The sequence below is a fragment of the Miscanthus floridulus genome, chromosome 4 (assembly GCF_019320115.1).
Source record: "Miscanthus floridulus cultivar M001 chromosome 4, ASM1932011v1, whole genome shotgun sequence".
Taxonomy (NCBI): Eukaryota; Viridiplantae; Streptophyta; class Magnoliopsida; order Poales; family Poaceae; genus Miscanthus; species Miscanthus floridulus.
Window position 1 is genome coordinate 70,254,808 of NC_089583.1, and position 18,696 is coordinate 70,273,503.

Genomic DNA, 18,696 nt, shown 5'->3' on the forward strand with positions numbered 1-18,696 from the left:
TGGTGTTCGTGACGAGCGCGGAGGCGGAATTGGAGATCGGACGCGGTGGGGAGGACCAGCACGATCGTTGTCATGGCGAGGGACTCGACCGGCATCAGGCAGGCTACGGCTGGTGCCCTCGCAGCAGCATGTATTATAGTGATGTCAGTGTCACGAAAGGAACCAAGCAGCGCAGTAGAGACTAATAATTTTTCAGTGACAAACCAATAATTTGGGCATCTTTTAGTGTCACACAGGTAATTCTAGCTTTCATCTATTCCTGAGCTCCGAAGGATTAATGTTGTGACCCTGCTTATTATAGATATGTACAGAACAAAACCCCCTAACTTATCCTAAACCGACATAATCCTGACGAACTTGCAAAGTCAAGAATAATACTGAAACTAACTGACGAGACGATGGGTTAGATATCAGCTAGGTTGACTTAAAAAAGTGCACCAATAACGACAAAGGTCATCCCGAGTAAATCAATGGCATTATAAGGGCGCTGTTCAACCATTCTGTTAGTATAATTTAGTAGTTATCTTCTGCTGATCGACGAAAATCTGCAGCCCCTGTCTTGATTAGCCAAACATGTTGGGAAGAGGTCTTACTGCCATGAATGCATCAACCATCTGCACATATAAGAAATTGTTAAAGCGATGCAATGTTTGCCTATGGATGTTACGAGATATGTTTGCACAGCAGGAATAACAGTGAAACGTGCAAGAATCCAATTGTGCAACACCATAGATCAACCGAAGCATACGCATGTATGCTCACCTATGATAGATAAGTCTAGTGCTAAAGCACTTGTATCTTACTTTTTCTGTATTTTTACTTTATTTGGCTTCCAAACCTAGTGTTATAAATATACTTAGCATCAACTTTAGTGGTTAGAATATGCTGTAGCAAGTGGGAGTCCCCTTTGTCTATAAAGAGCAAGGGAGTGTCATTGTAAAAAATAAGTCATTGCATTCCCATTCAATCCAAGCAGCCAAGGGCCAAGCTGTCCTCTGATAGTTCCAGATCTGAATCTGAGATCTAATCGGGCCAACAATTTGGTATCGGAGCCGAGAGGGTTCTTGAGTGAGCGAGCGCTATATCCACCACCAGCCAGATCACGAGAGCGCGCACCGCCACGAGTGCCAGAGCCGACGATCGCGCGATGCGCCTTGCTGCCGCAGAGGCAACGGCTGTGGCGGCGGTCGAGACATCCAGGTAGGCAGCGGCTGCGGCCAGGGCCATGGTAGCCGTGTCTGCAGCGTTGCGCGCCGAGATGGAGCGAGAGCCGGAGCCAGCTGGAGGATTGCGTAGCCCGGTCGGGCGCCGCCGCCAGTCACCGTCACCAAAGCGGCGTCGAGGTTGACGCGGCCGCTCTCTGGTGCTGTAGACGATCTACCACGACTCTAGAGCAGGAACGCTGTGGCCGATGCTCACCAAGTCGAACTACCACGAGTGGAGCCTGCTGATGAAGGTCAAGCTACAGGCCCGGCGACTGTGGGAGGCGATTCACATCGACGGTGTCGACTACGACGACGATCGCGGGGCGCTGTAGGCGTTGTGCACCACCGTCCCCACCGAGCTTGGGGCCTCCCTCGCCAACAAGGCTACGACAAAGCTGACGTGGGAATCGATCGCCGCGGCACGCATCGGCGGAGATTGTGTGCATTGGGCAACGTTGCAGCGCCTTCGAAGGGAGTGAGAAGGCCTCGCCTTTCAGCCTGGTGAGCAAGTCGAGGACTTTGCCCTTCGTCTTACCAATCTGATGGAGTAGATGGCGCGCAACGGCGACATCGACCTCATGGAGGAGCGTGCGGTGGAGAAATTCCTCTACTGCATGCCAAAGATGTATGCGCAGATCATCAATTCGATCGAGACGGTCCTCGACTTTGAGCAGCTCATCATCGAGGACGTCACTGGGAGGCTCAAGGTCGTGCAAGACTACGAGCAGGAGCCGAACTCCGAGCAGGGTGCCACCGGAGGCAAGCTGCTGTACACAATGGAGCAGTGGCGCACATTCGACAAGAAGGAGGAGGAAGGATCCAGTTCATCTAGCTTCAAGGAGCATCGCCGACGTCCACGCGGCGGCAAGGAGGAGGAAAAGGGATCCCAGGGTTAGGTTGGCACTGATGGCGGCGCCGCCGACGAGCACAAGGAGACCCGGGATGACACCTGCAACAACTGTGGTAGGACTGGCCACTAGGCCAAGGACTGCTGCCTTCCACCACGTTGCGGTGGGCAGGCTCATGTCGCGCAAGCAGAGGAGTACGATGCCACCCTATTCCTGGGGCACGGGTGTGTTGAGCTACAACAAGACGCAGGGGAGGGGGTGAAAGGTCTAAGCTTTCCCCTTTTTAGGTTGGCTGGCTCCGCCGTGCTCCACCTCGATGAACTGCGCGCCCACACCTTTCTTGGCAAAGGTGCCGCCGATGACAAGATCGATGGCTGGTACCTCGACACCGATGCAACGCACCACATGACTGGTCGGCGTGAGTTCTTCTCTGACCTAGACTCTGGCATGAAGGGCTCTGTCAAGTTCGGTGATGCCTCCACCGTCGAGATTAAGGGCGTTGGTTCAGTCATCTTCAAGGCCAAGATGGGGGAGCACCGTCTTCTCACCGGGGTGTACTACATCCTGGCCTTGAAGAACTCCATCATCAGTGTCGGGCAGCTGGACGAGAATGGCTCATGGGTGGAGATTGAAGACGGCATGCTGCGCATCTGGGATAGAGGCCGCCGTCTTCTCACCAAGGTGAACCGGGGAAGCAACTGCCTTTATGTGCTCTATGTACAGGTGGCACACCCCCTTTGCCTTGGCGTGCGCCGGGATGATGAGGCGTGGTGCTAGCATGAGCGCTTCAGGCACCTTCACTTTGAAGCCCTGAAGCAGCTCGGCAAGAATGAGATGGTCCGCGGCATGCCCTGCATCGACCACGTCGAGCAGCTCTACAACACCTGTGTGGTGACCAAGCTAAAGCGCCGACCCTTCCCGCATCAAGCCTCCTACCACACCATCGAGCAGCTCAAGCTGGTGCATGGCGACCTTTGCGGTCCAGTGTCATCGGCCACTCCTAGAGGTCGGTGCTACTTCCTACTGCTTGTCAACGACGCCACCCACTATATGTGGGCCATGCTGCTCGACTCCAAGGCGGCAGCTACGGACGCCATCAAGCGCCACTAGGCAGTCACGGAGAAGGACTGTGGGCACAAGCTCCGCGTGCTCCTCACGGACAACGGTGGCAAATTCATGGTAGTTGAGTTCGCGGCGTACTGCGCTGACGAGGGGATTTAGCGCCACTACTCCACGCCCTACTCAACGTAGCAGAATGGCGTGGTCGAGCGCCGTAATCAGACGGTGGTGATAGTAGCGCGTGCTCCTCAAGCAGCGCAGTATGCTAGCGGTCTACTAGGGAGAGGCCATGATGACCGCCGTACACCTGCTCAACCGCTCTCCGACTAGTACGCTCGACGGCATGACGCCATATGAGGCCTGGCACGGGCACAAGCCGGCGCTCTACTACCTGCGCATCTTCGGCTGCCTCGCCTTTGTCAAGGAGCTAAACCACATCAGCAAGCTCGATGATCGTAGCTCACCGAGGTTCTTCATCGGCTCCGCGGAAGGGGCTAAGACCTACCGCGTGCTCGACCCGGCGATACGCCGCGTGCACTAGCGCGCGACGTTGTGTTCGATGAAGGATGTGGCTGGGCATTGGACAGGGCGGTGGATGACATGTTAGAGACCACACTTCGAGACTTCACCGTCGAGTACGCGTGGGCTGGAGGTGCTGAGGAAGCACAAGGTGCATCTTCATCGACATATGGGTCTTCATCACCAGCACCGACCTCTTCACCAACTCCACTTCATTCGCCATCACCAAATCCGAGGGAGCTCGGTAGCCCATCGGTAGCAGCTCTGACCTCTCCAGCACCGCAACCAACCTTTCCAACCTCTACATCATCGTAGCTGATCTCTCCAGTGTACCAGCCGACCTCTATGGCGTCTTCTACCTTGCCCGCTGCGACACCAGCGCACGTAGGGCAGCCGAAGGTCGAGTACGCCACGCCGTTGGAGGACGATGAAGACCACCTGGATGCCTACTATGATGATGAGCCACTGCGATACCGCACCATGGCAAGCATCCTTGGTGACCAGTCTTCACCGAACTAGCCCGAGAGGCTCTTCGCCTAGCTTCATCTGACGCACGCTATTTAGCCGACCACTTACGCTAAGGCGCAGGGTGATCCAACGTGGTGGGTGGCAATGGAGCAGGAGCTGAAGTCCATCAAGCAGAACCACACCTGGGAGCTGGTGCCACTACCTGATGGCCACCGCCCTATCACCCTGAAGTGGGTGTTCAAGCTCAAGAAGGATGAGTTGGATTCGATGATCAAGCACAAGGCACGGCTGGTGGCGTGTGGCTTCATTTAGCAGGAGGGGATCGACTACGATGACGCCTTCGCCCCGTGGTGCACATGGAGTCAGTCCGTGTCCTCCTCGCGCTGGTGGCTCAAGAGGGGTGGCAAGTCCACCACATGGACGTGAAGTTCGCCTGCCTCAACGGTGATCTCAAGGAGGAGGTCTACGTGCGCTAGCCACCTGGTTACGTCATCACCAGAGAAAAGGGGAAGGTGTACCTCCTGCGTAAGGCACTCTATGTTGACGAGTGGAACATGAAGCTCGACGCCACACTAAAGAAGATGGGCTTCAAGCAGAGTGTGCTTGAGGCAGTGGTGTACCGGCGGGGCAGCGGACGCAACGTTCTACTAGTCGGCGTCTATGTTGACGATCTCATCATCATCGGCGCTGAAGAGCTGAAGGTGGAGGTGTTCAAGGCGCAGATGAAGAAGGCGATCGACATGAGTGACCTCGGCCTCCTCTGCTTCTACCTCGGCGTCGAACTGCGCCAGGATGCCACCGGGATCACCCTCCACCAAACCCACTATGCCAAGCGCATCCTCGAGCTCGGCGGCATGATAGGCTGCAATCCGTCCCACACCCCGATGGAGGAGAAGCTCAAGCTAAGTTGGGAGAGCACAACAGAGGAGGTCGATCCAACCCATTATCGATGATTGATTGAGAGCTTGCGCTACCGGGTCCATACCCGGCCGGACATCGCGTTCGCCATCGGGTACATGATCCGGTTCATGGAGCGGCCGACAATAGAGCATCTGCATGCCGTCAAGCGAATCCTACGCTACATGGCGGGCACCCTCAACTACAGTCTTCACTATGGAAGGGCCTCCAACACGGCGTGGTTCGTCGGCTACTACGATAGCGACCTCACTGGCGACATGACTACTAGCAGGAGCACAACCGGGGCGATGTTCTTCCTCAGTGATTGCTTGGTCAGCTGGCAGTCCTTCAAGCAGAAGGTGGTGGCCCTCTCAAGCTGTGAAGCAGAGTACATTGCCACCACCATTGCCGCAACACAGGCGCTATGGCTGTCAAGGATGCTGGTAGAGCTCCTTGGCAGGAAGGTGGATGTGGTTGAGCTGAAGGTGGACAGGAAGTCTGCTCTAGCTCTGGCCAAGGACCATGTCTTCCATGAAAGAAGCAAGCACATCCACATCAAGTACCACTTCATCAGAGAATGCTCGGAGGACGGGTGCATCAAGGCCAGCCACATTGCCACTACTGATCAGCTGGCTGATATTCTCACTAAGTCGCTGGGGAAGTCCAAGTTCCAGGAGATGAGGGAGAGGATCGGACCGCAACAGATCGCCTCCAGTGCTCGGCACAAGGCTTAGGGAGAGAATGATAGATAAGCCTAGTGCTAAAGCATTTGTATCTTACTTTTTCTGCACTTTTATTTTTCTTAGCTTTCAAGCCTAGTGTTAGGAATATGCTCAACATCCACTTTATTGGTTAGAATATGCTATAGCAAGTAGGAGTCCCCTTTGTCTATAAAGGGCAAAGGAGTGCCATTATAAAAAAATAAGCCATTGCATTTCCATTATACCAAGGGCCAAGTTGCCCTCTGATAATTGCAGATCTGAATCTGAGATCTAATCGGACTAACAACGTACCTCCTCAGTCACTTGAGCTCTAGCTCTCTGATGTTTAACAACCAGCTCAGATAGAACTGCAATCAGCCGTTGCTTTACTTCACCAGTTAGCATCCTTCCTTCCTTGTACTCCTGATGATATTTAGTAATGACGAGTTTCATAATGGAAGCATAATTTAGCTAGTCAGCATGAAAAATGAACCTTCTTTATGTGCTCAAGCTCACCATCGTCTTCAAGGAAGAAGTTTAGGTATTTGATTGGGACATCCACCTGAACAAGACAAGAATCGCCAATAGATTATGTGTTTCTTTAGAAATATACGAATTAACTAGAATACTGTAGGTGGATTATACAAATGAAGATCACAATCTTCAGCATGTTAGCAATGAAATGTGACATGAAAGCCTTAATCAAGAAACAGCTAGCCTTCCAAGGTAGCTTCTGCTGATCATTCAAAGTCAAGTATCATCATAAATCTAACTTCCGATTTCCAAGAAAAAGTCAGAATGCAGAGTATTCTAGCTACTAGTTTGGTGTTCAATAGTGGTCGTGAATACAGGGAAAGGGCTTACATCAATGTTGGCACCATATTCCCTCTCGAGCGCTGTGGACTCCCTGCCACCTGAGAAAGCAAAATTATTCACCTGGAAAATGACGGAATAAATTTTATAAGCTTATGAAAGAATAGAGCTACAAGATACTTGGCTCAATGCCCCAGTCCAATGAATTAACATTTCACCATAATTTTAATGGCTTAACTTAAAACGTGTTATTGCTGGGTAAATATTGTTCCTGATTAAACAAAACTTAGGACAAACCTTTTCCTTTATTTGATTAGAACTATCTGTCACATATATGGCTGAATTCGGGTCACTGGCTGACATTTTAGTGTTCTCCCCCTATAAAAAGGAAACAAAACAACCCGCATAAAGTAATGCACTTGAAATCATGACCATTTATAATAAAACAAAAAAATACGAGAAGGTTAGCTAAAAGTGGGCAAATTGCATCAGCATTCAGTCCAAATCCCAAACAAAATACCTGAAGTGCAGGGAAATTTTTTGATTCAATCAGTGAAGGTTTCTCAAAACTAATTTTAGGAGCAACATCACGAGTCATCCTAAAATAAGGATCCTGCACAAATATAAAGTTAAGAAACTCAAACTTGCAAAACTAAATGCATGTGCATTCCAGTACATGAAAATATCAGATATGTCTTTTCAATATATCACTAAATAAAATTGTCCATAATTTGCATATGCCAGGGCACAATCCAAATGTACCGGAACAATATGAACTCCAGAAGCATTAATTACAATTTAGAGCTGCAAGATAAATTTATCTCTATATTACAATGCCAAGCAGATACGCCAAACTTTGTTTGCAGGTAAACCAAATACCGCGCAACTGCATTGAGCTATGCTCGCTTGGGCTATCCTGCCTTTTGATACCAAAAGCCAGCCTATCCTTGCCCAAGCAACAAGCACACCCTAACAGTATGTTAGCAAGTAGAAAAACAACCAATTATGCCGAGATGATCAGACGAAGATATTGTACCTGGTGTATTGCACACGGTATAAAGGCACCTCAGTTCATCATTTCCAGAAAAGAGATGTGGAAATGATGAAGGGAACGATGGAGCAGCCTGCTTACGAGGAAAGCCGACCTTACCAATGTTATCATACAGTTAGTTCCAAATATCCCTTTAGACTGTTATTCAAGAGTGAGAGTATTAGAAAATGATAACACTTCAAGATAAGTGACAAGCTCCGTAGCATTCACAAATATTAATCTTAGTTCTGTTAGCCACTGGATCTCCGGCACGGGTGAGCCGACCACTCACTGACGTTGCCGACTACACACTATGGCTAGAGGTAGAAGAAGGGAGGGAAAACAGAACGCACACACACAGCACAAGCACGAGCGTTGGCCGAAGCTCTGCAGAGGAGATGGTAAAACTGAACTCACTCTCTTTACTGAGTTGCAGTGGGAAGCTATATATACAACTCTACCAGGCCCAGCCCTGGGGCAGGGCGAGAGGGACAGCTGTCCCAGGCCCAGGGAGCCGATGGGGCCCTCTCGGCCTCCCCAGGTATTGTATGCATACATTCAGCAAATCTCAGCCCAGTAAGGGCACGCAGCAGCGACTCGTCTCGGTGGTCCGTGCGACTCGGCGCGAGCGCGGCGGCGCTGTTCGACTTCCTCTCATCCTCTTTCCTCTGCATCGACTGCGAGTCGCCAGCTAGCTAGGGATGTCCGCACGACGCACGGCTGCATAGGGCGAGGGCAACTCGGCGACGGCGCTTCCGGCACCATCCGGCAGGCGGTAGCCACCAGGTATCTCTGTCTATGATCCCTAATCATGTACGGCCGACGCTACCCTACTTTATGTAATTATATATTTATGTTGAATCTGATAGTATTTTTTGTGATTGATTAATCAGTGATTCAGAGACCCGGACGGATGGACATCATTTGAGATTTGCAAAAATTGCGATTTAATTGAGTATTTAAATATTCAATCTGCTAGCCACTTGACTCCCTAAGGTGATTGTTTAATCTTTGTGAATTCTCTCTTTATATAATCGTTTAATCTTTAACTAATTATTTCTCTAAATTTTAACAGTACCATATCATCAAGAAAGTATGCTTCTGACAATAATAAAATAAAGAAGAACAGACGAATAGATAATTTGATATAATCACAGAGCTCTTCACAAGAGAGATTAAATGGATTGGCAATATTATGCATTGAGAAGCAATTATTGAATGAGATTGATATTGACACAATCATCAATGACTTTGCATCGAAGAATGTTAGAAGAATTTTTTCAGGTAATTTAATAAATATACAAATGATTACATATGAATATTGCGTTTGCATTCAGCTAACCACTTATTAGTAACGTTGTGTATATATACTAGTAATAAATAGTACTAGTAGTATATTGTTATATTTATATAAAAGGTCCAAAATTTCAGTTTTGTTCTAGGTCCATACAAACTCAGAACTGACCCTGAACTCTACCCATCTAATCCTAGTGCACAGACATGTCAGGCTACCCATACTGCTACAGTGACTAGATGTGACAACAGGACTGACTATGGCGCATGTCCCTACTGTGGCTACAGTGCGGTAGGTGAGCCTTTCGGTGCTTGCCCCTACAGCGGCTACAGTGCAGCAGCAGGGGAGCCCTTTTGGCGTGTGCCCCTGCCGCGCCGTATAGAGGAGAGTAGCAGATTATTTAACAATTCTTTCCCTAATCCTGCTGCTAACCCTAGAACCTCCACCATGTCGATCATCTTCTTCAGTTTTGTGAACCGAAGACGGCCGAGCGGCTTGATGAGGACGTCCGCGAGTTGCCGACCAGTTTCAATGAACTCGATGACCATCTGCCTTCCATCGACATAGTCCCTAAGGAAGTAGAACTTGACGTCGATGTGCTTGCTCCGGTCGTGGAGAACCGGATTCTTCTCGAGGGCGATGGCGGGCTGGTTGTCCACCATCATTGCTGGTGGGTGAGCTTCCACACCGGTCAGCTCGCCCAGCAGCCGGCGCAGCCACACAGCTTGGCACACCGCTGTGGCCGCCATCACATACTCTGCCTCGCACGTGGATAGTGCCGCCACCTTCTACAGCGACAACCATAAGATTGGAGCCGACCCGAGGAAGACGAGCATACCAGAAGTGCTTCGCCATCTGTCGATGTCCCCTTCCATGTCTGCATCACTGAATATAGTGAGCTGTAGCCCACTTCCGTCAGTCTTGGGTAAGACGATCCCTGATCCACCACCCCTTGACGTAGCGTAGTAGCCGCTTTATCGTAGCCTAGTGATGCTCTCGGGGATCCTCCACGAAGCGGCTGACATAGCCCACGACGAACGCAATGTCCGGCCTCGTGTGGACTAGATAGCACAGACCACCGACAATGCTCCAGTAGAGTGTTGCATCTACCTTTATCGCGGTATTGGCCTTTGTTAGCTTCAGCCGCTCCTCCATCGGAGTCACGCACGCCTTGCACTCAGCCATGCTGCTCCGCTCCAACAGCTTCGAGGAGTACGCGCTCTGACCGAGCGTGAGCACCTCCTTCCCCTATCTCACCTCAATGTCGAGGTAGTAGGAGAGCGCGTTGAGATCTCTCATTTGAAAATGAGCCGCCATCTCGCACTTGAAGCTATCGATGTCCTCCACACGCATGTCGGTGATGATCAAGTCATCCACATACATGCTGACGATGAACTCCCCTTTCCCCCACCGCCGCATGTAGAGTGCATGCTCGGTTGCGCACCGCGTGAACCCAAGCTCGCCCAACGTGGCATCAAGCTTGGCGTTCCAAGCTTGCGGGGCTTGCCGTAGCCCATAGAGCGTCTTACGTAGTCGGAGCAGCCTATGCTCTGCTCCCTTGACGGCGAAACTTAGAGGTTGCCTAACGAATACCGTCTCCACCAACTCGCCGTTGAGGAAGACCGATTTTATGTCCAGGTGATGGACGCGCCAGTCCTTCGCTGCTGCCAATGCTAGTAGTAGTTGGATAGACTCCATGCACACTACCAGCATAAAGACTTCCTCAAAGTCGATGCCCTCATGCTGGACAAAGCCTCGGGCGACGAGGCGCGCCTTGTGCTTGACAATGGCACCGCGCTCATCCCGCTTGACCTTGTACACCCACTTTAGGCCAATCGGACGACATCCTAGAGGTGGATTGACGAACTCCCAAGTCTTGTTTTCCTTGATCGCCTTCATCTCCTCCAGCCTCGCCCATCGCTAATTTGCATCGCTCTCGGCCAGCGCGAACGTGGTGGTTCCTCTACACTAACGAGAAGTAGCTCTGGGTCAATGAGCAGTCGACCCACTAGGCATGAGGGCCCTATGCCGCTGATGATGTCATCCAGCCTGTGGAACCGCACCTCCTCACTATCGTGGAAGGCATCCATAAACTCAGTGATGTCACTTGGAGGTGAGGTGAATTCGATCGGCATCGATGGAGTCCCCTGTTCCACCAGAGTGGTCGACACAGCACCTGGAGTGCTCGGCACCTCGGCTACAGTGCACGACACTACACCTAGACTGCTCGTCACTACTCCTGGAGTGGTCGGCACCACTGCAGGAGTGCTCGGCACCAGTCTTGGAGTGGTCGGCACCACTGCAAGACCTCTCGGCTCCACTACGGGAGCGTTCAGCACCTATCTTGGAGTGGTCAGCACCACTGTAGGACCGCTCAGCACCACTCCTAGAGTGCCCTCCTGGAGTGCTCGGCACCACCCTAGGAGTGCTTCGCACTGTTGCTGGAGTGGTTGGCACCTCCTCTCTAGTGTCTCCACCATCATGGATGACCAAGTGGTAGACGACGAAGGTGCTGGTGAAGCCGCTAGCTTCCCCCATGCCTGGACTGTCCTAGTCCTAGGACGCCTTCTCGTTGAACATGACGTCGTGCGAGACAACCACCTTGCCTCCGTGTGGGTCATTGAGCCAGTATGCCTTGGTACCTTCCACATAGCCTAGGAGCACCATCGGTGTGCTCCTGTCCTCTAGCTTGGTGAGGACCAGCTTCATCTTCCTGATGTGGCCAATGCAGCCGAATGTCTAGAGGAAGGACATGCTCGACTTGCATCCATACTAAGCTTCAAATGGCGTTACGTCTTATAGGGCCTTTGTGGGCGCGCGATTGAGGATGAACACTGCCATGGTCACCACCTTACCGTAGAACCTTGTCGGCATGCTCTTGGCCTTCATCATGGATCGAGCCATGATGACCACCGTCTAGTTCTGCCACTCCACCACGCCATTCTGTTGTGGCGAGTACAGTGCGGTGTGGTGTCGCACCACACCCTGACTCGCGCAGTACGCAACGAACTCCATCGAAGTGAATTTGCCACCACGATCAGTCCACAACACACACAACTTCTTGCCGCTCTTAGCCTCTACACGCGCCTTGAACTTCTTGATCGCTTCCGCCACCTCGTCCTTGCGTAGTCGGAGCACCCTGTGCTCCACTCCCTTGATGGCAAAACTCAGAGGTTGCCTGACGAAGACCATCTTCGCCAACTTGCCATTGAGGAAGGCTGATTTTATGTCCAGGTGATAGACGCGCTAGTCCTTCGCTACTGCCAATGCCAGCAGCAGTCGGATAGACTCCATGCACGCTACCGAAGCAAAGACTTCATCAAGGTCGATGCCCTCGCGCTGGACAAAGGCTCGGGCGATGAGGCGCACCTTATGCTTGACAATGGCACCGCGCTCATCCCGCTTGACCATGTACACCCACTTTAGGCCGATCGGATGGCATCCTAGATGTGGATCGATGACCTCCCAAGTCTCATTTTCCTCGATCGCCTTCATCTCCTCTAGCCTCACCCGTCGCCAATTTGCATCGTGCTCGGCCAGCGCGAACGTGGGTGGTTCCTCTGCACTGATGAGAAGCAGCTCTGGGTCATTGAGTAGCCAACCCACCAGGCCTAAGGGCCCTATGCCGCCGATGATGTCGTCCAGCCTATGGAACCGCACCTTCTCACCATCGTGGAAGGCATCCATAAACTCAGTGATGTCACTTGGAGGTGAGATGAACTCGATTGGTGTCGATGGAGTCTCCTGTTCCGTTGGAGTGGTCGGCACAACACCTAGAGTGCTCGGCACCCCGGCTACAGTGCACGACACTACTCCTAGACCGCTTGTCACCACTCCTAGAGTGGTCGGCACCAGTCTTGGAGTGGTCGGCACCACTACAAGAGCTCTTGGCTCCGCTATGGGAGCGTTCGGCACCCATCCTAGAGTGGTCGGCACCACTACAGGACCGCTCGGCACCACTCCTAGAGTGCTTGGCACCCCTCCTGGAGTGCTTGGTAGCACCCTAGGAGTGGTTGGCACTGTTGCTGAGTGGTTGGCACCTCCTCTCCAGCGTCTCAACCACCATGGATGACCAAGTGCTCGATGACGAAGGTGCTGGTGAAGCCGCTAGCTTCCTCCATGCCTGGACTGTCCTAGTCCTAGGCTACCTTCTCATTGAACATGACGTCGTGCGAGACAACCACCTTGCCTCCGCGTGGGTCATAGAGCCGGTATGCCTTGGTACCTTCCGCGTAGCCCAGGAGCACCATTGATGTGCTCCTGTCCTCCAGCTTGGTGAGGACCGGCTTCATCTTCCTAACGTGGCCGATGCAGCCGAATGTCTGGAGGAAGGACATGCTCGGATTGCGCCCATACCAAGCTTTGAACGATGTTATGTCCTTCAAGGCCTTTGTGGGCGCACGATTGAAGATGAACACCACCGCGGTCACCGCCTCACCCCAGAACCTTGTCGGCATGCTCTTGGCCTTCATCATGGATCGAGCCATGCCGACCACCATCTAGTTCCGCTACTCCACCATGCCATTCTGCTGTGGTGAGTATGGTGTGGTGTGGTGTCGCACAACACCCTGACCCACACAGTACGCAGCGAACTCCATCGAAGTGAATTCACCGCCACGATCAGTCCACAACACGCGCAGCTTCTTGCCACTCTTAGCCTCCACGCATGCCTTGAACTTCTTGATCGCTTCCACCACCTTGTCCTTGCTCATCAGGAGTTGTAGCCACATGTAGCGACTGCAATCATGCATGAGCAAGAGGAAGTACCGCTAACCACTGTTTGTGGCTGGCGTGATTGGCCCGCAGAGATCGCCGTGGACGAGCTCGAGAGCATCCGTCGCACGATACTTGGCTGCCATTGGGAATGACAGCCTCCTCTGCTTCCTGTCCAGGCAGCTATCACACAGCTCGCCTACGTGCTTGATGTGGGGTAGCCCTTGGACCATCTTCTCTAGCCGATTGAGCACGTCAAAGATGAGATGGCCGAACTAGGCATGCCACAGCCACGACTCCTCGGTGTACCATGATGCCAGGCATATTGACTGCTCCACCTTCAAGTCGAGCAGGTACAACCGGTTCTAGGACCTTGTCACCTTGGCAAGAAGGCGCTCCTCCCGGTCCTTGATCCTAAGGACTTTGTCCTTGATTAGTACCTCGCTTCCGTGCCCATCCAACTGGCCAATGCTAATGATGCTTGAACACAACTATGGGATGTAATATACATCTGTCAGCGCGTGGTGCTCGCCGTTCTGGCACCCAAAGATGATGGTGCCGCCCTCTTGGATCGCCATCCTTGAGCCATCACCGAACTTTACCGTGCCGGTCACGTTGCCGTCGAGCTCGGAGAAGGCTTCCTTGGAGCCCGTCATGTGGTTGCTGGCACCGGAGTCTAGGTACCACTACTGCTCTTGTTTGTCACCCACACGTCCGAGGTGGACTTGGGCGCGTGGTTTGTCGAGGTTGATAGCTTTCAGAGCCTTGTCGTGCCCTTCCACCACCATCACCTCTCCCTTCTCCCTCGCCTCAACGTCATGCAGTGCACAGAACATCGCCATTAGGAGAGTGGCCTCATCATCCTCATCAGCCTGCGCTAAATGAGCCTCAATCTTCTTCTCCTACTTGCGATTTGGGCACTCCTTTACCCAATGGCCCGTCTTCCCACAGCGCCAGCAGGCATTGGGGTCGACCTTGTTCTTCTTCTTCTCCGAAGAAGCCTTGCCGCGGCGCTTGCCATCGCCACCGCAGCTGGAGGAGGCTTGCTGCTGTCCGTTGTTGTTGTGGCCTGCTCCATGCACTCGTCCACCGCCCGTAGACGGCCTATCACATCCTCAATGGTGAGGGTGGATAAGTCTAGCATCATCTCTATGGAGAGAGCGATCTGGATGTACTTCACCAGCATGGAGTGGAGGTACTTGAAGACTGCCTCCTCTTCATCGATGGTGACGCCGTGGCTCCTCAGCTTGCTGATGAGCGACTGCAGGCGGAGAGAGAAGTTCTCCATCGATTCACTATCCTTGAACTTGAGGTTGGCGTACTCTAGCTTCAGCAGCTGGGCCGTCGCCTTCTTTGTGCGGTTAGAGCCGATGCGTATCGTTGCAATGGCCACCCACACCTCGTCAGCAGAGTTCTTCGCCCCCAATGGTTCCCTGTACTCCGCTGGCACAACAGTGAGGATAACCTCCAATGCTGACATGTCATCTTCTTCATTGTCGGTGCCCTTGTCAATGGCATTCCAGAGCCACCGGACTCTGAACTTGACCTTCATAGTCACCGCCCACTCGCCATAGTTGGTGGGAGTCAGCGTCGGCCAACTGGTGCCGCTGACCTCCCGCACCGTGCGCATGATGACCTCCTATCGTGGCTGGGCAGCCACAGCAGCGCCACTGCTGTCGTCCATCTCCGAACCGTCCGTCATCGCCAGCGGATAGTCCGGCGACGGTGCTTGTACGGCTCTAATACCACGTGTTGGCCTCTGGATCTCTGGCACGGGTGAGCCGACCGCTCACTGTCGTTGCCGACCACACACTATGACTAGAGGTAGAAGAAGAGAGAGAGAACAGAACGTACACACACAGCACAAGCACCAGCGTTGGCCGGAGCTCTACAGAGGAGATGGCAAAACTGAACTCGCTCTCTTTACTGAGTTACAATGGGAAGCTATATATATAACTCTACCCATCTAATCCTAGTGCACAGACATGTTATGCTGCCATGCTGCTACAGTGACTAGATGTGACAGCGGGACTGATTATGACGCCTGCCCTTACTGTGGCTATAGTGCGGCAGGTGAGCCTTTCGGCGTCTGCCCCTGCCGCGCCGTACAGAGGAGAGCAGCAGATTACTTAACAAGTTTAACAATTCTCATTTTGTTAACTGTCACATGTTTGGCAACTTCAAGCGTATTTTCATAAAATGCCCTGTAAGAGAAGGATATTGGGTTATTAGTTCACCATAGAATAAAGAGACAAGAATTACACACATTTCATTTGCTGAGTGACAACAAAAAAGACCACTCAAATATTTATACTTTAATTAAGACAACAGTTAAGAAGAGTAACCTTACCCTCGAAGATAACTGAAATTTGAGAAAATGAAAATCCTTTCAATGTCAAACCCACAGGCTATAATGTCTTTGGCATTTTCACGGGCAAGCCTTTTACATTCCTCAATAGTCAAGCCCTTCCACAAAAACTTTTCATCGTCAGTTAGCTGTATCACTAGGGGCACCTTGAAAGCATCTTGTAAGTACCTATCAAATGATCTTGATTGTTTAAAAACACTATTTATGTTACTCACACAACAAACATCATACTACAATGCAAGACGTATCAAATAATGCACTTTTTCAGTGTAGATGACATAGAGAGCACATAGACTAAGGAACAGGACTTTATTTATGCTGGAGAAACTGACAATTCTGCAGCATGCTACTCAAGGGTGCAAGGAGTGTTTTATAATCTTTTCGGAATCTGAAATATTCAAGGAAAGCTTTCATTGCACGGTACTTTGCAGCATGTCCACCTCTTTATCCTATTGAAGGGCCGATTAACCATGTAAACTACCAGAGGAAACATTTGAAAACCACAACTACTATGTCTTCGTTAGGCTCATCTAATGGTCAATGAAGTAAATCAAAGCATGCACTGTGTCCCAGCAATCAAGTGAACCCAGGTAAAAAATACCGCAGACCTCACCGCCACAGCACTGTCTGGTCGTGCAACGCATTGTATCAAGAACATATCAGAGGAGCAGCAGACACAGTTTGGGAGCAACACTTACTTTGTGAACATGAAGGGGATGAGGTGGGCGAGGTGCAGCGCCTGATGATGGTCCCCTCCCCGTGTACAGATAGAACCTCTTCCCTACCTCGTAGAGGTCGAGGATGTTGTTCAAATCCCTACCCAAGTCAAAAGCATATCAGAAATTCAGTCCCCACCACCAAAGGAGAAGAAGAGAGATTCTATATTTCAGATTCAGAAAATGTTTGAGCCAGTAAGTTCAGTGCATGTATTTTACTTGAACATCCTTTTTAAGGGAACTTCCAGTAATTTTAAGCAGGGTATCTAAATCTAACTATTGCATGCATTTGTTGATCAATTATTCAGTACAAGAAACACTACAGAATAAAGAGATGTTAAACCTGCAAGTAAGCACTTCTACAATTCTCTTTTTCCAATGGAGAATTGTTATTGATTAGCCCGCTTCTTTTTTTATGCATTCATTGTATTACTACGACGAAACATTTTGTCCTACTAAATATGCAATGTAAAATAATTGAGTTATACATCCTATAGGAAATTTGCATATTTTGCTTATAAAAACTTAGGGGGTATTTTACGATCCGTAGAATCGCACAGGCAAAGATGCCAGTTTAATAAACGATAGCTGATCGACAGTAAAAATTTGCCTTTTCAGCTGCAAAATTAGAGGAAAAAACAAAGGTTTTGAGAGCGTCACCTGTGGGTGAAGAAGATCCCACGCCGAAGGAAACGATGCGGCGGCCAGGACGTGAGGTGCGCGATGCGGTCGACGAGCGCGGCGTCGATGCGCTGACACCCGAACTGTCAACCAGCTTGTCGTAGTCTACGCCCCCCTCCGGAGCACTGTTTAAAATAGTGGGCTATCGAAAATAACGGTAATTTTTTTCCCAGAAGCTACGCAGCTATAGCGACGCTATGCCAGATAGCGTTTTTATAAAAAAAAGCATGAAAAACACCAGTAATTGATAAAAAAATATGGCAAATATGAAATTCGATGAACACAAATGTTTCTAAGGTTCCATAATTCTAGATAATATTACCAAATACCAAATGACATTACAACATGAATCATGAAAGTTTAACCGTCTAAAATATCAAATTAGTAGCAAATGATAATTAATAAGTAGAAAATCGTCATAGCGTTTAGCGGTGCTATAGCGGCAAATAGCGGTAAATAGCGGCGCTATAGTGGCAAATAGTGGCGAAAGTCGCCGTAGCGTTAAAAAGACCAATAGCTTAGCGGCAGGCTTCTCCCACCGCTATAGCGCGGCCATAGCGCCGCTATTTTTTTCCATGCTCTGGAGCTGACACCTCCCACGGGGTCACAAGCTATTCTGCTACCGCCGCCTCCTCTATCACCGCTCCATCTGTCTCCTTGTCTGTCTCCAGCTCCCCCATCGTCCGTATCTCCCCTGGGGAGAGCTCCACTGGTGCCGTCTCGTCGAGATTCATGGCCGGAGGGGGGCTCGGGGACTTGCCGGAGGGCTCGCCGACGTTGGGGATGATGCCGATGAGCAGTGGGGAGTGGGAGAGGTGCAGCGGCGAGGTCGCGTCCCTAGGATTCCGGTTTGGGGAGTAGGGGAAGGGGTTCGTGGACTAGCCGGAGGGTTTGCCGGCGGTGGGGTCGTGGTCCCTAGGACTCCGGTCGTGGAGAGATCTCTACTGGTCCACGGAGACCCGTAGCTCGCGGTGCTCGCTGGATTTCGGGCGGCAGCACTAGATGGCCTAGCGACGTGCGAAAATAATCCCTCTCACCGTTTCCGAACAGGACTAGGCGCTAACCCTATGAAGACCGCAGGCACAAACAGCTTGGCTTACGGCAACCCACGGACAGTGTGGCTTGAAGTCCAAGAAATGCCCCCCGACGCAAGACATTCTTCCCCGAGATCCCGCGCCGGTGTGGTGTGCTGACAGTGGGCCCGAGGCCCTTTGTACCTCAGAGACAAGTTTAGATTTAGAGTCTTCAAACACATGATCCAAAAGTAGATATAAATTTTAGCTAAATCCTCAAAACACTTTAGACAATTATTGGACCACCAAACTGAGCTAAAGTGGTCATAAGGTTCTGATTCCTCTAGCCAAAAGACAAGTTTGTCCGATAA

The 18,696-nt window shown here is 51.1% G+C and overlaps 1 pseudogene; it reads right to left on the reverse strand.

Moving 5' to 3' along the window:
• Positions 1-563: 563 nt before the first annotated feature.
• On the reverse strand, positions 564-18,046 carry LOC136548619 (tryptophan--tRNA ligase, cytoplasmic-like; annotated as a pseudogene).
• Positions 18,047-18,696: the final 650 nt, after the last annotated feature.